This window comes from Arctopsyche grandis, chromosome 3, assembly GCF_051622035.1.
Source record: "Arctopsyche grandis isolate Sample6627 chromosome 3, ASM5162203v2, whole genome shotgun sequence".
NCBI classification, from domain to species: Eukaryota; Metazoa; Arthropoda; class Insecta; order Trichoptera; family Hydropsychidae; genus Arctopsyche; species Arctopsyche grandis.
Window position 1 is genome coordinate 31,774,376 of NC_135357.1, and position 18,921 is coordinate 31,793,296.

At 35.0% G+C, this 18,921-nt stretch overlaps 2 protein-coding genes across 4 annotated transcripts in view; one reads left to right on the top strand and one right to left on the bottom strand.

Moving 5' to 3' along the window:
• LOC143909201 (uncharacterized) overlaps nt 1-18,921 on the bottom strand; it is a 171,080-nt gene that overhangs the window by 104,227 nt on the left and 47,932 nt on the right. The gene's annotated exons all lie outside the window — the stretch shown is intronic.
• Nucleotides 1-18,921, top strand: part of LOC143909612 (influenza virus NS1A-binding protein homolog) — a 53,952-nt gene that overhangs the window by 18,288 nt on the left and 16,743 nt on the right. The gene's annotated exons all lie outside the window — the stretch shown is intronic.

An 18,921-nucleotide genomic window follows, 5' to 3' on the forward strand; every position in this document is an offset into this window, starting at 1 on the left:
TTACAAACACTGTTGCAGTTTTTCGACAGGCAAATTAGAAGAAGAATTTTTTGAATTTTTCGACGTAATGGTTATGTACATAATGTAGTATTATCATAATGATTATAATATATTACGTCAACGTTATCTATAGAATGTCTTTCCGCTCATTATTATAAAGGAGCTTTGTTTTTGTTTTTAACGCGTTAGGTCATAGAGTTTCACGATGCAAAGGAATTACTTTTGTTTATTATCGTTAACTAATGTTTTTACCCGGCTTCGCTCGGTGTTTGTAATATAAATAGCTTAAACATTGCAAAACAATCTAATGGTAAGCATTGATTTGTTTTTTTATTGAATTTATTTGAATCGAAAAACAAATAGTGTTCAACGATATCGATATCGTTGTCATAGAAACTTTGATTTGTTTTCAATGTTCCCAACAAACCTTACATAAAAAGTCTCTTTATATATTATATATTAGATGTTTTAGTTTCAGACCTTGTTCTATATACTTTTTTTTATTAATTTTTTAATTTAACTCTTGGGAAAAGCGGCATTGCCGATGGACTAAATTTTTTACAAACCTCCTTTACGTTTCACTTACGTTTACAATTCAGGAAAAAATTTGCCTCTTATCCGATCGTTTTCATACTCGCCATATTGCTCATGTTGGTCATCAATAAAGAGCGGATAGAGAGCGTGCTTTTTCCAGGAATCACGGCATTTTGGGTCTATTCACAAAGCCAGAGTGCAATAAAAAAAGGTTCGGCGACCCTTTAACAAAGGTTCATCATAAAAATGAACAATGCACAACGAACAATAAACAAAGAACGGCACGCTTCCGGTCCGACCTCTAGTCATCAATATTAGTAAATGGATCCTCCGCCACTACGATAGAGATAAAATCTTCCGATCGCTTTGAAGGTTTGGCCGCCGATAGAGATTAAAATTGGATACGCTAAGTCGATGGTGAAATATAATTGTAAATATAATGATAAATTGCCGATTTTTCAGATTATATTGGATAGCTTACGTCTATTTGGTGAAGAATCGTTTCAACAATGATATCACATAAATCTCTGGTAGGAAAGGATCGACTTGGAGTCACAAATATCCAAATCTGACCAGCAGCACGTTAGATAATACTCGGAATAAATTATTTTAAATCGTACCCGGCAACCTCTCGGTGGTTAGCACTAACGCAACATTCAATTTATGCTGCTGGCTATACCTATAGTTGTTCTTACTTCTATATTCAAGATTGGTTAACGAGCTAATACATTTTCTGTTGATTTAAAATATCGAGTGCATTTCGTGAATACGTTATAATTCCACCGGTAAACATTACCGATGCCAAAGCCGTCTTCACGTGACGAGTAATTTTAAAATAAATACTAAAAATTGAACGTCAACGTTCTGGGTGACGCAAAAGTGCAAATTGGAGTCGTTTAACCCCCCTGTTGATCGATTTGCAAAATCAAAATAAACATGTAGATATAATATATACACAAATTTCATGATTGATTCGCCTCGTCTACCAAGGTTTTCGAGCTAGATATTTCAATGACTTTATTGAACTTCTTCAATTCCAAGTTTTTCGGCCTTGATTTTGCTAACAATCAGTGAATGGCATACTTAGCACCGTTTTTGCTTCTGGATTGAATTGCTTTTGTCCATGAAAATAAATGACTTCGCTTAGAAACTACCGTAAAAATTCAAATTTTGAGAAGATTCAAGCATGAACTTACATATATGCGATTTATCGAATCCGAAACGTTGTGTCTCTAAATAAATTGAAGTCTATATCTGTGTGGTTTTTTTATCGAAAATTTCACTGTTTGCAGACAATCTTCTGTTTATAGAACACATTTCTAAGTCTAAATTTAAATCGCAGCGATATTTCTGTCGGCTAAATGTTGGCTTGAAGACTGAAAGGTCCATGGTTCTCATATGATGGTAGATCCGGATCGTAGATCCGGATCGGTCTCTGTCCGGTTTGTTTATTTTGATGTGACTTGTTTATTTAGGTAGTTCGAGGTCGTCGCGATACCGTTGACAGTTCACAACCGATACCAGGCCTGATCCCAGCCGATGATTTATAGTAATTTCAATATGTTTCTATGGTATTTGCTGATTGTAGATATATTGTATATACGAAAATTTAGGATCATATGCTATTTTTGTTGAAGCAACTCGTCAAATTAAACATTAGACGACTTGCCACACCTCTGCCAACACTCGTTAGTTGAATTGACTAAAAAAAAATCATCTATTGAACAGGTGTGAAAATTTTCTTCTCAATCAACAATGTGACAACATCGCAAGAATGTTAACTAAGCAAAATTTTGATACTAAGTATAATTTGGCACGTAATTGCAGGTGGTATGGTCAATAAATTTTGCCTACTAATATTCCACATGGATGAAGAAAAAAATAATAGGGAACAATTTATCGTAAGCATTTCATTAAATTTGTGTGAATTAAATAAAATCATTTAAAAATATAAATGTGCAGTTTTTAAATAATTTCTAATATAATTAAAAAAGTAAACAGAAGAGCCTTGTAAAAATAGAAAAAAAAACTAAACACATAAAGAGTCTTGTATTCCTTTGTATCTTCACTTGAAAAGAACAAGCAATACAACTAAAAACCTCTAATAAATAAATCAAAAATAAAAAACACACATACTTGATCATTTGAAAAATTATAAATACGTTAGTTTAATTAGATCAGCATTTTAATATCAAATGCGGGCATTTGTAAAGTTACTTTCACAGCCGAAAAAATATAAAGCAACATAAAATGAATGAAATGCGCATTAAAGATCTCGCATATATGTAGGATCGGTTACGTCTCAACCGACAACCGACCAAGTTTTTCCATTCTGTATAATAAGGTGTCTAATCTTAATAATTCGCGATTTAAGAATTTGTAAATTAAATGTTTTGTAGTTAAAATCATGAGAGTTTTTCAATTTTACCTTTGACTGCGCGTGCATTTTTTAATTGTTAAATGATCGAAACATTCTTTTTATTTCATATAATAAAAATGAAAAATTGCTCAATGTAACATTTTTATTTAAAATAAATACGTTTATTTACATAATGCGAACGCGTGCACGTGCAGAACGAATATGTTTGGGAGGTGGAGGTTCGCACGTGTATTCATATCCATATGCAACCGACAAGTTTCTTCTACATTTCTTCAAATATGAGATTTACCATTATCGACCACGTCAAGCAAGGATAAAATACCATCGGAAACACTCCAGGGGGTGATTTTTTGGGTCTGTGTACCATGAATATGGGCTAGGAGCTGCGTTTGAAAGTATCTAAAAAATACACGTACCACGTCCTACTCAGTGTGCTTTTGCCCTTAGGTGGCCAGGATGATTTAACCCTCAAAAAATGTTTCACGATTGTCAACCTTTTTTTTTGCTCCTGCTTTGTAGGATAATAGTAATTGACAATAGTGAACCATATTTGTGGGTACACAGCGATGAATGGCATATCGTGTGCATGGCTCTCCATGGTCTCCTATATTTCTTCAAATATGGGATACACCATTATCGATCACTGTCAAGCAAGGATAAATACAAGGCTACAATTTTACCGAAAACACCCCAGGGCTTGCTGGGCGTTCTATGAATATGTGCAAGGCACGGACCATTTTTTTTTTTTGCATTTTTAAAAGTATCTAAAAAACACGTGCCACGTGCACCGTTGTGTGTTTTCGCCCTAAGTCTGGTTATTACTAGAGATCGGCGGTCGAGTTGCCGCCATAAAATAACAATAGACATCTCTATTGTCTGAGAAATCAGGAGAGTAAAAAAATGGTTGACAATAGTGAACCATTTTTTAGCCGTCGAGCAACCTGACTTATGTAGTTATTACTAGTCACCGGAGCCTAAGGGGGCCGTGTATTGTTCAAAGGTTGTAAATGCATTGTTTTGAATTAACAAAATTATTTAATATCATTTGAAATGTTGACCTTCTATATGAAGATGTCTGTTTATTAAACAAATTTTTACTGAAGCAAACATGAAAAAAACGATGTCTGAGAAATTGATTTTTTTTTTTTGAAGATGCAATAATTTGTATAAAATTGTGACCCACATCCTCTTAATTCTACATTCCATTACAATTTGCGAAAGAATATTTAGAATGTAACCATTTCATCACGGTGGCTTTTTATCGCGGAGACAATTCACTGACAGTTCCCGGGATGAAAGGAGAGAAACAGATTATTATTAGAAACCGTAGAAGCTAAATTAATGCAATTGTAATGACTAGTCACCGGAGCCTAAGGGGGCCGTGTATTGTTCAAAGGTTGTAAATGCATTGTTAAAGGTTTGCCGAACAATGGATAGCACTGTGACTATCCTACTTCTAGTTATTACCAGAGACAGGCGCGCGAGTATTGAGGCTTTTTTTCAGGAAAGAGGGCAAAAACTACAAAGCTAGAGAGCAAAAAATAAAGGTTCACCATAAAATTGAACAATGATGCGCAGGGTCGCGCCGAAGCTTAGTTATTACACTCAAAACATAACCCAACCCAGTAAAATTTGGCAAAAATCTCCACGTTCGACAAATCGGGAAGATCATCGCACCATCTGTGGGCCCTTTGTATGTAGTTAACTTATGAATTATTTTTCTATAGGAAATTCATCACGAGTGTATATCGAACTCAAGAGCGATTAGATCGTAATCTCTGAATAATTTGCAGCCCCTCAAGTTAAAATTAGCACAATTGAAAAGGTCAAAGCTCGGATAATGCTCGAAAATATTGACCGTGTATGACGAAATCTCGAAAGCAAACAGATTGCGCGATCGACCGCCTCTGTTCTTGTAAACACGCACTTATTCTCAATTCTACCTTATTGTGTTACTACTTATGTACACTCTGCCGGTAGTGTGTTAAACTTTGATTAAACCGAACCGTATGCTGTGAACAACACTAGTACGTATGTACATATGTATGTACTTGGATACGGGAAGTGCGATTGGAGTTGAAGGAAGTGCTGGGTCGTATCGCAAAGTCGTATGCGTGTAATCGAGGTCGTGAATCTATGTATCATAGTTAAGTGTGTTGTGATTGTCGCCATGTTAGATATGATTGTTCATGGTTGAAGGTAGACCGTAAAAAAGCATAAATTTTTGGCCATGATTAAAATGATGACACGCAAACGATTCAAGCTAAAATAAATACCATAAAATAGTATAAAAGCATGTCATATTAAGTTTATATGAGACTCGTGTTGTACCCGATGACATATCATCGCATAGGTGTTGGCATATTAAGTTATTAAATTAAAAAATAAATAAAATAAATTTGTCATCGGTCATGAGTAGAGGTAGGATAGCCAAGGTGCCGCTCATTGTTCCATTGTTGTAAATCCTTTGTAAAAAAGGTTCGGCAAACCATTAACCGCTTAGCTGCCCAAAGCGCCGTGAGGCGCAAACAGCCGTATCTATTATACGCTCAGCGCGTCGGCTGGGCGTCTAAGCGGTTAACAATGTATTTACAACATTTGAACAATACGCGGCACCCTCTGTGTCCGGGCTTTAGTCATGAGTAAAGTGCTGACCAACTTAACGCCGTTCTTTGTTCATTTTTATGATGAATCTTTTTTTTATGCTCTCTAGCTTTGTAGTTTGCCCTGTTTCCTGGAAAATAGACCCAAAACGCCCTATTTCCTAGGAAAAGCACGCTTCCGGTCGTAGCTCTAATCATGAGTTCGATCCCCCACGCGGTCCAATTTTTTTCAAATACAATTTTTTTGTGACATGTGACAAAATGGTAGAAACTACCTACGTACCTAAATATTAGCCAGCAGCATAGCTCGGTCGTTAAGCTTCTCCCTAACACCGAGGGGCGCCGGGTTCGATCCCATGAGCTGACCTCGATTGAAAATAATTTTTCCGAGTATATCTGTAGTGCTGCTGGTCAGACTTGGATATTTGTGACTTCAGGTCGATCGTTTCCTGTTAGAGTTTGCCAATTTTTCTGATTTCATTGTTGAAACGGTTCCCGATTTAAATTGGCTAAAAACCTTCCTACCTACATACTATGTCACCATTATTTGAGTATGATTAATGTACAATAAAATTGATGTACAATTCATAGATGTCCCGTTAATTTGCGAGTTTTTCAGTGTCTCGTATTTCAGCGACTTGAGTAATTAAAATGCTGCATTGTTTGTAATTGGCCAGGAAGGCGCATTGGGGTCTACCTGTAAGGCCTTCCTGGTATAAAATGTAATAAAAATAATAAAAATATATCTTTTATATATACTAGGTATAATTTCGAAAGAGACTTTGTATGTATGTATGTAAGGTTTGTTGGTAATCGAAAAGCAAATCAAAGTTTCTATGACGACTTTAATGAGTTCGTTAATGATTAAACTCCTCTAAATTCATGTCGGAGATATAAGCTTTATCAGATGCCAATTTCACAGGAACCGTTTCAATGAAAATCAGAAAAATTGGCAAACTCTGATAATAAACAATCGATTTGGAGTCATAAACCAACGTCTGGCCAGCAGCGGGACTCTGGTGGGACTCGAACCCGTGACCACTCTGCTCGAAAGCATAATATGCTAACCACTAGTCCACGCCACTGGTTATGTATGTACATATATTACGCAAACGACGAGACAGATGGCAACTATTTGAATCAACTTCACACGCTCGCACACTTTTTTATTAAATTAATTCAATACGATCGACCTGACCCACTGTGCAATGTTGATTCACTCGGATCACTTGTACAAATAAAATACCACACTAATAATATATTGTATAACAATTCTAGTTGCTTCATTACAAATCACCGCTTTTATTGTTCACTGTCTTAACTTTAATCTTGAGCTGTCTCTCAATATACAGCATGAGTGTTGTTCTTAAAAGACCAATGTCTACATATAAAACATATATAACTTGCTTGATTGAAATCAAGAATATAAGTAATATAAGTCAAGATAGAGTAAATATTTTATATCACATGTGTGAAACTGCTGATTATACTTATTACATAAAGTTTTGTCTAGTGTTTGGATTATGCCAAGCACATACATATTTTATGGTTGTCACGTGCACTCAAGACTAGTTTTCGTTCGAAATTGTTTTATGGTTACATTTGATTAATTCCTAACGTGTGCACGATGACCATTTACATAACTGCTTTGTATTTTACTAGTAACCAGGTGCACGCATCCGTGCACTTGATAAGAAGTGAGCACGGTTTATGAAACGCCTGTACGAACAATCGATTGCCTATGCGTATTGTAGGTGTAGTTTAACATCTGTACGAAGAGTGTGACGAAATTAGCGTTTCATATACTATTCTTGGGTCTACGTGACGAGCCAGAATGTTAAATTACAGAAAACACAAATATCGGAAGGCAAAGATCGAAAATCGAAAGATCTTAAGTCGAAAGATAAAAAAAAGGGTGCATGATAAACGGTACATACTCACTTAATTTGCGCGAGCAGGGTACAACAGGAACAAGAGGAACAGGCTTTTCCTCCCGTATTCTGCACGCGCACATTAATATGGGAGGAAAAGCCTGTTCCTCTTGTTCCTGTTGTATCCTGCTCGCGCAAATTAAGTGAGTATGTACCGTTTACCATGCACCCCTTTTTTTTTGATCTTTCGACTTAAGATCTTTCGATTTTCGATCTTTGCCTCCCGATATTTGCGTTTTCTGTAATTTAACATTCCGGCTCGTTACGGAAACCGACTATTCTTCAGCATCCTTTTGATAACATTTTACATCCTTTTGCATAGTTCATGTAATACGCAATATTCTAAATAGGCAAAATTTTTATTATATCGGGTGATTAGGGATATAATTTATTCGCAACAAAGTCATATCTAAGGTCGAGTTTCTTGGTCTTAACCCATTTGAACCCAGAGCTCGCGTGAAAACACATGTCCCATGTGCCCAGGACTATTTTTTCGTTTATTTTCCAAAATCTTTGAGTTATTTCATGGGAAATATTTTTTATAGGATAGGGATGGATAATTAATTGATTTTTCAACATTTTTAATTTTTTTCAAGGTGGTGTCGTGAATGACCTTTGGGGCTAATGAAACATGTTTTTTAAAATAAAACAAAAATCACAATGGAGTCACATAATCAGTTATAATACTTTCTCACTGGTTATTTGTAATTTTATTGTTAAGAAATTTATAAAATTAATTTTAAAAATAACAAACACGCATCTTTTCGATAAAATGATATTTTCAAATCGCATAACATAACACACGTAGGTACATATATTGTGACATATACACATCGTCAACAAAAAAAAGGGTGCACCCTTTTAAAAGAAGAAATGTCATAAACGAGATTTTGGGTTCAAAAGTCGTAAAAACAAAATACATGAAGACAAAATAATTAATTATTATGATACGGTACAAAACATTTGTCATGCAATGGAATTTCACAGTTATCACAAGCGGAAAACGTTTTATTTTTACAGTGTCCACAATTTCTCCTTTTCTGTTTGACCAATATCAAATGTCTTCCAACTTCCTTTTGATTTTGATTAACTTTGCCGGGTCTGAATGGGACCAATTGTTTTCGTTTTTGACCATAACACTTGCACAACGTCTCTGTTACCTGTCTGATAAATCCTAATTTATCAAATTTACAACCAAAACTTTTGCTTAGAATCCAAGCGTTATTCACAGCTACATCGATGTTCCAAAACAGAATAGGCATGTACCATTTTTTCCCTCTAATACTTATGTTATAGTTAGAAATATGGTTATCCATTTGATCAACCCCACCCATATATTTATTATACATATTTATACTAAATGGTTGATTGATTTCCACCCTACTTTTTTCTTTAACCGAATATCAGTTTCCAGGGGTGGTAATATGTATGTATGTGGAATCCGGAAGTTGAGACTCGTCCCAATTATCAATTTCTTCCCGTATCTCTGCAGTAGTAAAATTGCATTCTCTGGAAAAAAATATGTGTCATTATCCCAAGGAGTCATATACGACTCCGTCGACTTTTGATTTTTTTTTTTTTCAGGAATATGAGATATATAAACGCAATTTCTCTTATGCATATTATTCAATAAGTCCTACTGTATTAGAAACATAAAGATAAATAAAAAATATGTAAAAATAAAAAACTTACGTATGTTTTCTCTTCGACATATCTGCAAGTCGAAAAGCGCTCGATGTTATTCCCTCAAAACTCCAAAAGGAACCGATTTAATTTCGTGTGACTTTCTTAAAATTCATCACCAACATCTAACCAAGCGTAACGAAAGGTTTTACGGCCGGCCTGAGTGATCCCTTTATTTTACGACGCAAAATTGTAAAATGCCGTGAATGACCGCGCTGGCATACATCGTGTAAGTTCATAACTGACCGCGTGGGTTCAAATGGGTTAATACCGACAGGGCTTTTGTGTTAACGTGGGCTTGGCTTTCATATTGCATCCTGCTCGCACATTTCTTAAAAATATATTTGCACATGTAAAAAACGCCAGCACGCACAATCTATGCAATGGTACCCGGGTCTAAAATCCACAGACTAATATTGACATAGATTTAACAGGGATCGATAATGTTGATTCCCATATTTGAAGACTAGTAACATAAAGTTGTCGAGAGAAAAAACCCTGCGGATTTTTCACCCCAGGAGGTGCAAGAACGTGCTCGTGCCGTTCGATTGTGTGTTTTCGCCTTTAATTTAGCTTTTCATCTTACATTCTGCTCACATACAGTTATATGTGCTTACGTGCGAGCAGGATATAATGCTGAAGTCACGTGATATCGAAATGTCACTACTTACAAAGTTAATTAATACCTTTTAAATGAGTTTTACCAAGGTTAAGATGCATTCCATTGTGATTGTTGGGCCAGAATTGGGGGATGTGCAAACATTTTGCAAAATCGTTAGTCTGTTTCGTAACTTAGATCTCTAAGAATTTTGACTAGACTGAAGTGCTGTAACTGAGCACTTTCAGGAATGCCCGTCTGGAATTTTTTTTGTGGTCTTTTTCAGTCTTTCAAACGTTGGCAAAGTCCAGTGTGCAATTAGAGCATCCTGTATTTCCAATTTTATTAGCCTAGCACCACATCAACTAAGCTGGTTTTGTTGCCGGCCGGCTGGAGACGTTCCAACTCATACAAACGAAACTCGTTGGCAACAAAAAGCAATAGAAAATTAATTTTTTGGTTTGTTTTGTTTGATTTTTTTGTTTATCCATCTAGTTAATCCACTCTGCTCTTAAAGAGTCGGTTTTCGTCAATAGGCCGGACAAATTGAGGAAGGAGTTATGCGGTTGCCCCAATCTTCAATTATCGCCATTGTGCGTCTTTGCCTCGTGACATTTGTGTGGCTTATACGATTACATACCTAGTCACGCGACGTCATCACGGGCTTGTCAACGTGAGTGCTGTCAGAATCGCAAGGTCGTATATCACTCCGACATTTCTCCCACAAGAGTTACGTTCGTCTTGTTTCTCTTTACCCACTCTTTTTAAGCATTGATGGGCTTTCTTCTTTTGAGACTTTTGGGTTAAATTATTCGGTGCGTTGTTCGACTTTTACGGGTGCTGAAGTTTTACGAGCTTTTTCCGTTTGTTTGCTTCAAGCTTTTTTTCGGGCATATGAATCATGCAAAAGAGTTTCGGTGTTCCCATGACCTCACGTTGCAATCAAAATTTAACCTACATACATATATAATAAAATTATTCATAAATAATGTTTGCTTCAATAGAAGAATGGAATCAGCTTACATGCGAATTTAAGTTTCAGGAATTGCTATTTTTTGCTTTATATGCATTTACATTCACAACCGCAGGTCGTTAACGATAACTGATCACTTTTTATATGGTGGTTCGTTCGTACCTTTCCTCATAGAAACTAATATAATTCTGTATTTTATTTTTATTTTATTTTATTTATTGAAAAATCAACAGACAGGATGTACAAAGATATGTATAAAAAAACAAATAGTAAATAAATAATATATGTAACATCCGAGTCCAATAATAGATTTTTACAAAAATGAAAAAGATAAATATAAGGAAAACAAATTAAAAAGTAAAGAATAAAGGCATGACAAAATATGTAGAACATTGCATAATTAAACTATAGTATTAAAATATTTGGAAAAGGTTATAAAATAGAATATAAGAAGAAATTGAAATTTACAAATATAAAACAAATGAAAAAGGTAAATACAAAATAAACAAATGAAAAGGAAAAGAATGAAAGCTATAATATGATTAAATAGCACATTACATAACTAAACTAAAGTATAAAAATATTGGAAAAATAGAATAGGAGAAGAAATGAATCAATCGGTCAAGATTCTCTTGATGTTAGACCTGAATCGATGTAGGGAAATACCAAATAGATCAACCTCATTCAGCTCTCCGTTAAACATACGATAAATGCGCTGCAGATAAGAATATTTTTGGGAATTAGTATTGAAAGGATCAAGTGAAAAGAGTGCAACGCGTCTAGAGTACCGAACTGGGATTCTGAAATTAACCTTATTCAGTAAATCAGAACAATCAAGGAAACCATTTATGAGCTTAAAGAAGAATATAGCATCAGTACGCTTATATTAGAGTGTTCGTTTAACGGGAAAATAGTGGTAACCGACTATTCGCCGATCTTCTTATTAAGTAACCGGTTAACCGAAATGTAAAATTTTGATATTTTAGCGTTTTAATAAATCAAAATATTTAAAACATTGATGCGGATAATTATAGTGACTCGTAGACCGAAAATAATAAGGCATTTTCTTATGTGAATAATAAAAAAAAGTTTTTTAAAAACATACCTCTTCTATAATTTGTATATAAAATTAATTTTTTGAATAAAAAAACCAATAATTTGATTTTACTACCGCCATCTATGTTTAAATCTAAAAACTGGATAAACGTCAGGCACTTTTCAAAAATTCTAATTTCAAACGCGTCTAAGACGATATTTTTTCTCCATCGATACATTTACTTATATTGATGACCAAAATGAGCAATATGGCAAAGTATGAAAACGATCGGATAAGAGGCAAATTTTTTCCCGAATTGTAATCGTAAGTGAAGTATAAAAAAGAGGTATGTAAAAATAGGGTTGAATAAAGAAAACAATTGCAAAAATACACATTCACTTTTCTTACAATTCAGTTTATTTTTCAAAAACTATTAATTAACCGGTTAACAGTATGAACTTCACCTGTTTTCGGCGATGTTAACTGGTGTCGTTCATGGTGTTGGAAGTCCTAGTTTTCTTGTTTAGTTTTTGAGTAGGGCAACACTGTTCGTGACGTGTGAACATCTATGGACGTCTATGGTTCTTCCAACAGAAATTTGGTGTACTTAAATTTCGTAGAAATTGCTTTTTACGATAAAAATTGATAAGAAATTTAGTAAAAAAATTGCCCACACTGCATTTTTTAAAAACACTCCAATATTTTTTCCAATATATTAGTGAATTAAAAACGTTTATGAGAAAGTATAAAAGCTGGTATTATTAAGTTTATATAAAATGAGAGTAAATGAGAGTGATAAAAGTAACCTTTATCACTGTTTAATTGGGTTGTGAAGGGGCGGTATAAAGCCGCGTTTGGCTAGATAGCTGCTATCGCTTCGATATTTTAAATTCTCTTGATTCAAGTCGGTGATATTAGCTTACTTCTATGTTATCTAACCCTCATATGTCGGTAAAATATCAAAGCGATCTGAAGAGTGGAAGTGGTTCAAAATTAGATAAAAGCTTTTTAACCGGAATTTCATGGAACTAACAAAGTTTACAATTGATTATTTTTTTACAATATTTTGAGTTCTTTGTAAGATATACTAATTCTACCTACTAGTTTATCGCTACGACGAGTCATCTAGTTTATCGCAACGACAAATGTATGCTGCTTAAAGGCGAAAACACACTGAGCAGTATGGGACGTCACGTCGCTGGCTTGTAAACCGTAGGTGCTCTCCAAACCGAGTCCGGGTGTAGTTACACGTGCAGAATGCATATGTTTGGGAGGTCGCACGTATATGCATATTCATCTGCAGCCTATAAGTTTCTACTAAATTTCTTCAAATATGGGATTCACCGAAAACACTCCAGGGGGTGATTTTTGGGATTGTGTACCGTGTTTTAAAGTATCTAAAAATAAACACATACCACGTACAACTCAGTCTGCTTAAGCCCTAACTGTCAGAATATATTGACATGACATGTGCACATGCGATACGATTAATATGCATCGATTTTATCTCCAGCGTGCTATTTGCATATCTGATGGGGGGGGGGGGGTATTTTAGGTCTGGAGAAGAATTATACAAACGAATTACGCGAGTCGAGCCATTTCATTATTCCAAATAGACTACTTTAACGATCGCCAAAATTTGCATACCACCGATGTTTACCAAACACTGCTTGTTTGGGTTTGGAACACATACAAATATTAGATATCGCATTATCTTATCTTGTCGGCAATACTAATTAAATCTGATCCGTTGATGACAATATGTCCGTAATTCCGCGATTTCGCCTGACGTACGCGAAATACATAGATAGCGTTTAAATTAATTATTTAATTAATCAGTTATCGCACGTCTAAGCAATTATATTACAATTAATAAGTGTCGGTTTTGGTATCGATTCTGGATAGGGTAATAAGACAATAAGAAGAACAATATAGTAGATACATATTAAATGTTTTGATTAATTATGTATTGTTCTAGCTGAAGTAACCAGTCGTTCAATTTAACTATTGAAATTATACAAAATCTGCAGTTTGAAATTTTACATGAACGCGTTTTATAATTTGATGCGGATCCGCCATTTTGAATTCAGTTTGATTTTGTAATTTAATGTTATATATGTAGATTGTCTGTTTATTTATTTATATATTTAGATGTGAAATATATGCTATAAGATCTATTCACACTAGCACAGCTCGTACCGGCAACTGTATGTAACCACAAGTACAAAGAATATTCTTTGGTACATTTTGTATGGACACATTCATGTCTAACGTGGCGTATATGTAACAGCAGTAGCCGACAAAATCTATTCATATTGTACGGCAGTAGTCGACACCGTAACGTATCAAGCAAGATTTTCTTTGGACCTTGTGAAAATATTCACGCATGACGTCATAGTAGTGAGTGCATGTGACGCAAGTGCGCATGCGCATATGAATATTTTCGGAAGCGTCATAGTATGACAATATTGAACCAACGATACCGTCGGGATATCGTCACGCCCTGTAATAATTTTTCCTTGCACATGACCAAAACTTGTCTGAACGTGTTGGATATTATGAATAGAAACTGTCGTTTACGTGAGTTGCTGTGCTGAGCTGTAGTCGTGAACTGCTTTAGGCGAAAAATCCTGCCTAAAGCAGTTGGTATATGCCAGGCCAAAACTCACCCCTGGAGTATTTTGGGTGGCATAATATCCTTGTATTGACATAGATTTGACAGTAATCTATAACGGTGATTCACATATTTGAAAAAATTTAGGATAAACTTGTTGAAATAATAAGATCTCACAAAAACATTCACATGAAGACACGCCCATTCACAGCTGGAGTCTACCTTGGCATGCCGTGCCGTACGATTCCGTATGCCGTACACTCCCGACAAACTTTGCATACGTTTTCGTTCAACTATGCTATATAATTAGGTGGAATTGAATTGCAAAATCGCTCGTAAACTTATGTATAATGACATTGTCACACTGACAATACGATGATTATGCAATAGAAACTCGATAATTCGAAATTTTGTCATCAGTCTTTATTCATATATAAATTTGAACCCAAGCGGAAGTCGATGTTTGTTAGTAATCCATATTAACGATAAGACTACATATAAGGCAAGAAACCTGTCGTAATTTGTGAAAAAATATTTTATTTTTGTAACAATCATGATTGACTATAAATATTTATACATATATAAAATTTGACACGGAATTTTATTATATGTATATTAATAAAAATAATCGTAAATATTGCACATATTATATATGTATGTACATATTTAATCATTCCCTTTATCGATATCGTACGAGTGTCTCGTGGAGAATTGTTTAATCGCTTGGTACGTAGATAAAAAATAAATACGGAAAAAAAAACCAAAAGCATTTTTATAGGATATGTTCAGTCACCCCACTTCATAGAGTTGACACGAAATCACGGTCACCCGGTTTTCGTATCAAAAACTTAGGGCTTTGAAGTGGTTCTTTCGATCGGAATAATCGACCAATTTTTCGATCGAATTCACTCTTATTAAGTATTTCGCGCGATTATCAAAAAGCTACCGAACCGTTTGACCCAATTTAACACAAGGTAGACGACCCATTTGGACACGCTTTCGGAAGATAAATAGAACCGAGTGTCTTTCAGAATTGGAAGCGCTCGTCGTCTGTCATCGGAAGACTAATAGTTGCTTTTTTCAGCTGCTCGATTTTTTTTTTTGTATCTACAAGGTCGAAAATACTCCAAACATGAATGGGATTGTTACGTGTGTTGACGCAATCCCTGAATACTTCTCGACGATCCGTACGAATTTTCAGCGCGCGTGAAAAATTGGCGTGTCATTGTTCCGACAGTGAAAAGGTATTATTCGCCGGCCGTGTATGTGTTTAATATTTGAGAATGTTTTGTACAGGTGAAGGTCTCGTCGCAATGTTTCAGGAGCGACGTGAAAAAATGAACGAAACTTCAGGATTGAGGTGTTGTTGCGTTGAGGTGTATTTATTGCTGCGAAAACTGGGTCGACGTTTGTGTTAGTTTGAAAGCTTTCATCAAAATCAGTGGTTGCTTTGACTGTATTTTGTTTGTTTTCTTATTTTTTTTTGTATGGAATTTGCCTGTCAAAATCCATTAAGAAAACTTGTCATACTGAAAAATAACAATGTAGTGTTGAATTTATACATAGATGATGAAATGTATCTTTTGTTATTGATTTTTACTTTTGCAATGGAAATGTAACATATAAATGTTTTTTACGCATTGTGCTTGAATAAGTATTTTAGTTGAATAACATCGTTATAGTCTTGAACCGATCTAGCATTAAACTTACGTAAAATGTGCTGCTATCGAATTCTTCTCACTAGACCCGCGGTGGCCAATTACATTTCCTATTACAAGATTTTAGTTATTGTTTCGTGTTTTGAAATCTAATATATAATTTCGAAAGAAATTTTTTGTATGTTTGTTTGTTTGTATCTTTGGTTGGGAACTTCGAAAACAAAAAAAGTTTCCATGACGACAATTCAATTGGTTGAACATTATATTTTTTTCGATTCAAATAAATTTAATAAAAAAACAAATTAATTTTTACTATTAGATTCGCCATGTTTAAGCTGTTTATATTACAAATACAGAGCGAATCCGGGTAAAACAACTAGTATTTACATAAATAAAATTTTAAAATACTTAAGTTGTTGATATTATGAATTTATTTATGGAATACGTATATGTTTTATATCAATGGAAATTTTTATTTTTTCTATATATGTATATATAAATCGATGTTTGTCTGTGTTGTATTCCTTCCTATATCATTCAAATATTGCGATGAAACTTACACGAGTTATTGTGTGCATGCCCGCGATGGTTTATATAAAAAAAAATCGCCCAAGAACGGGAAAACAAGAATGAGTGGCATTGCAACGCATGCGTTATTGAGTGAATGTCCGCGATGGTTTCTGTTTAAAAAAAATCGCCCAAAAACGGAAACGGGGAAACAGGAACGAGTGGCATTGCAACGCATGCCGGGTTCAGTTAGTAGACGATAAAAGTAATTGTCAACGTCATGTTATGGAAAGCAAAAAACAGTAATATTATTAAAGACCTTGCATTGAATTATATTGTAATAATATTATAGTTTTAAATAAGAAATAAAAAAAATAATGAAAGACTCCTTTATTGTTTTCATTTTGTATGAACTCATTCTTACCTCAAAGTGTTGATTCTAATTAAAATTCTAATAGCGCTGACTAAGTTCGTATGTATGTATGTATATGTGTACGTCATCGAACAAATAATAAATAATTCGTTTTTTCCGATTCAAAGGATTCGAAGTTCCCGGGGGCGTAGGCGCCGAGGGCGAAGCCCTAGAGGGCGCAGCCGCTAGGGGTGGAGCCCTGGGGGGGGGGGGGGGGGGGAAAGGGCTCCACCCCCCATGGGCGCAGACGCGGGGGGTGTACATATAATTTTTTATAAGAGACTTACTATATATGTTTGTTTGTTCGTGACAGTCAATTTAATAAAAAAAAAAACAAATAAATTTATATAAAATAAAACTATTCAAATAAATTTAATAAAATGTTTACTATTAGATTAGTCATGTTTAAGCGGTTTATATTTAGAGGTAGGACCGGAAGCGCGCTGTCTATTGTTCCATTATTGTAAATGCTTTGTGAAAAACGGTTCGGCAAACCTTTATCAATGCATTTACAACATGTGAACAATGAACAGCGCGCTCTGGGTCCGCTCTTTATATAAATTATATTACAAATACCGAGCGAAGCCGGGTAATACAGCTAGTGCATTATAAATAAAAGTTGATTAAAAAAGCGAAGAACCTTGAAATTTATATTCGATTAGAATAAACTGGAACAGACTTCTCGTATTTCCATTTTGATGGTGGACCACTATAGGTGTCAGCGGCGAACGCTAAAAATAAGATCCGCGAACTTTTTTGGCTTCTCCGCCGACGAATTCGCAAATGCAAAAATTTTCCGACTTTCGGGCGATCCCATCGTCGCATTTCGGCGGTTCGTCGGAAAATTTTCACGTTTTTCCTGACCTAGTTTGCGGAGGGTCGTCCTTGTTGCGACCGTCAACCGTGTCGTCGACCGTGAAAGGGAAATTATCGACCATAGCCTACTTTTGATAGACACATCAATAGTGCCCCCATTTCACATTATGTAATTGTAATTGACCCAATTTCAGATTCAGTTCGGTGCTAACTGAGTCTGACCATATTCGAGCAAGGTCTTGAAACCTCCATTTCTTTGAACGACCTTACCTATTAATAATACTATTATTTGCATTTAATAGTACTATTATTAATAGGTATGAAATTCTTCGAAGAAAACGATTCAAATCCTCACCTTCGCATATATTTTCTCTATACTTGTTTCATGTCAGTCCTCAAACTAAAGTCAAGTTTCCGTAACTTTTCCTTTTACTTAGTTTTTTAATCAATACAAGAACAAGCGACTGAGGATCAGACACAGTCAAATACTAGTTGGCATATTATACTTTCGAGCACTGGGTCACGGGTTCGAGTCCCGCTAGAGTCTCGCTGCTGGCCAGACTTTGGTTTGTGACTCCAGGTCGATCGTTTCTTATCAGAGTTTGTCAATTTTCCTGATTTTCATTGACACGGTTCCTGTAAAATTTGGCATCAACTTTCCTATCTCTCTTGCTAATCTCAAGTAATTCAGCGTCTTGAGGTTCGCTAATTTGATTATAAAAGTTCTGCAAAAATTTCCCCCTAGATGTCAATGTGGATGTTTGTATGAATTCGCATTGTATAAAATGCTTATGTATATTGATTGATTGTATTGTATCTTTTTAAGTGCACTCGTCGCTTTGGTGCGATCTGTAAAGGCGAGTGTTTATGTTCTATGAAATAGAAATCAAATTTGAGACTATTTTCAAAATAAAACTAGTAGTTAATAAGTGAAAGTAAGAAGAGGTTAGTAAAATAAAAAAAGAATACTACTAGGCGTGGATCGTGCATAGTTACTGGGGTACTGCAGTATCCCAACAAAACTGATCAGTGTTAGTAAACCAGTCTTCGACGAGCACCAATCACCTTACAATACTATAGATGGGTACATGGAGTGTCCCTAAAACATTTCTAGTGTTAAAAAATTACCAAAGAATTGTCTATTATTTGGTTATATTTGGATTCTTTGAAAGATAC